This window comes from Oryctolagus cuniculus, chromosome 4 (assembly GCF_964237555.1).
Source record: "Oryctolagus cuniculus chromosome 4, mOryCun1.1, whole genome shotgun sequence".
NCBI lineage: Eukaryota > Metazoa > Chordata > Mammalia > Lagomorpha > Leporidae > Oryctolagus > Oryctolagus cuniculus.
Window position 1 is genome coordinate 59,588,413 of NC_091435.1, and position 2,975 is coordinate 59,591,387.

The following is a 2,975-nucleotide window of genomic DNA, read 5'->3' on the forward strand; positions in this document are numbered from 1 at the left end:
CAGTTCTGAATATTGTTTTATTGCTGCCTCCAGAATCTAACAATTGGATAATTAATCTATAAAAGAAACCTGACCCAGTTCTGTAGTTTTCCAACTGCTGGTGAATTAATATGTCTTGAGTTTCATTGTTTTTGTTTGTTTGTTTCTTTTTATTTTTCTTCTTCTTTTTTTTTGGCATGGTGATCAATATTAAAGTATCTATTAAAAACAGAACTACACAAACATTGACATTTCTCTAACCAATCAGAGTGTGAGAGAGAAATATAATCTTGTCTTACTTTGTTGATCAGAGCCATTGAAAAGATAATACAGAATATTTAACTTAATGCTAGTTGAAGCAATGGACCTACTTCTCCTAAAAGCCATAAAATTAATTATAATAACAGAATTCTCACATTACCCTAAGGTAAATCCAGTGATTCTATTCTAGTCCACAAATGACAACTTAACTTAGATTTAATTATTTTAATTATTTAAGTGTATAAAATCCCTAAACTTTAAGCACCAAAAAAGGTTAAAAGTGAGGAATGCAACTGAAAAATAAGTACAAAAGTAAATCAACACTTATTCCCATCTCCATAGAATCCAGGTGTTTTCTGGTCTTATAGGGTCCTTATAAGGATCAAGAGTTACATAATTCTGTAAATAAGTACATTTGTCAAGAATGGCATTTCACTGCACCCCAGCCCAATTATCCTGCTTTGGCTTTTAGGGGCTGCTGCTGATCATCTAATTAAATTGACTTTGAAAGAACAACAGGGAAACTGCTTCTACCACATTTACTCACTTTCAGCAACAGTAATGCTTCATGATTTAATTGTCAACATCATTGACCTAATGGAAAGATCAGTGAAAATTCCTAGAAAGGTCTCCACTCAAAGCTAATTGCTATTGAGAGTTCTTTTTCCCTGAAGCAAGTAGAACAGCTTTTGTTCAGGCTTGCTAGATGAACCTGGGACCAACAGAAGAGAGCTTGCAGAAGAAAGGGAGATGTACTTTAAGATCCAGTTCTGAACTGGGAGGTGGGAAAGAACAGAATACTTCTTTTGTTTCCGCATGTGAGACTTCTGTCTGGGTTCCAAATGGGAAGGGGAAGAGAGAACAGTTACTTCCCCTGCTTCTTACATAAATAATGACTAATCAAGTTTTATGTACTTACTAATAGCAAAGACAAGTGACTGGGCATCTATGATCCTTAACAATACAATTAACTCTGGCTTGTGTTACTTCTTTTCTCTTTTAGTTACTTTTATCCTTGCAATTACTATCATCAGCAATCCAAAATAAAATATTTCTTACATATTTATTATGTGCCAAGCTATGCTAAATGATTCAAATATACTATCTGATTTAATTTTAAGTCACTGTGGTTTTCGCTGTTTCAAATCTGAAAAAAATACTGAAGCATATGGAGAACAAGTCATGAATCTAGAAAATGGTTTTGACCTCAGAACTATACAAGATTCTGCTCTGTAATCACTCCTCTACAAGATAGTGTAAATGGTTGAGCCATATCATCAAACGAGAAAGGACATTGCAATTACGTAGGTGGAAGTGCGAAGACTTTACGCATAAAAATTTATCAGTATGGAAAGACACATAAACTTAAATCTTTTCTATTTGCCTTTTTTATCCTATTTAATAGCCTAGCATATCACTTTTTGACCAATTCTAATGAGGAGTTAAAATGATCTATAATGATAAGGAGTCACTCATTAAACAGCTAGATTCCTTTTAGTTACCGAAAATACAACCCTCTAGTATTTTATCCTATTATAATGTGCATCTGTATGTTATTCTAAAGTGCTTTAAAAAATAAAAACTGACCCACTAGAGAAAAGTATATAAACATTGTGAAACAGGAAACACGTGCCCTGACTCTAGAAGAGAGCATTTTCAAGATACAGTCCTACTTTTTTAATTAAGTGCTAAGTATTGTCCATATATTCCCCATTGTGAGCGAGAATTAAGGCTGCAATTAACTCCTATTCTAGACTACTTGATGTAAGCTGTAGTTCCTAGGTGATGGATAGAAAATATAAATTTCATTTTGCAGACCAAGAACACACTGAAAATACACTGATGACAGCAAGTTGGTTTAGGGAGCAGATTGCAGTTAGTTTGGAAGTGCAAAGTGGAGGGATATCTGCAGTAGTCTCTCTATGAAAAAGTTGTGCCCTTTCTACAGCTGAATGAGAATTCTCAGTAATTACCATGAAACCTACTGGAAATTATTAAATTTAAAAGAGCAATCACTATGCATATAAATGTTCATGTAGAATTTTGTTCATATGTATTGATATGCCTAATTTAATTTTAATTATTTATAAAGCCCTAATCATGAAATAGGAATATAGACTCAGTTGAATATTGCATGAATTGAATGAACCCTCAAAAATAGGAGATGCTTAATAATTGTATTTGGAATTTAGCAAAAAGACAAAGCACTTCCATACACATACATGCAAACATATAGTGAGCATGCCAAACTCACTAAAACATGCACATATACACATCCATGTTCTTTAATCTACATGAAAAAACATTTTTTTTTTTTAGAGGAAGGTGGGAGGCTTAAACCACTGAGTCTCCACAAAAGAGAATAAATACTTGTTTAGATGAGAGCTGATGCTATTTTGCTTAGAAGAGTGAAAGTGGGGTGTGGGCATTTAGCATAATGTTTTATATCTCTTCGGGTACTCATCTCATATAGGAGTGTTTGATGTGATTATTAGTACCTCTGCTTCTGATCCTGCTTTTTGCTGGTGCACACCTTGGAAAGCAGCAGTGACGGCTCAAGTAGATGTGTCACTGCTGGCCATTAAGGAGACCTGGACTGAGTTACAGTTTTCTGGTTTCAGCCTGGCTTTGCCCTGGCTGCTGCAGGCATTAGGATATTGAACCAGTGTATGGAAGATTCTCTCTCTCTCTCTCTCTCTCTCTCTCTCTCTCCCTCCTCTGCTTCTTTGCCTTTC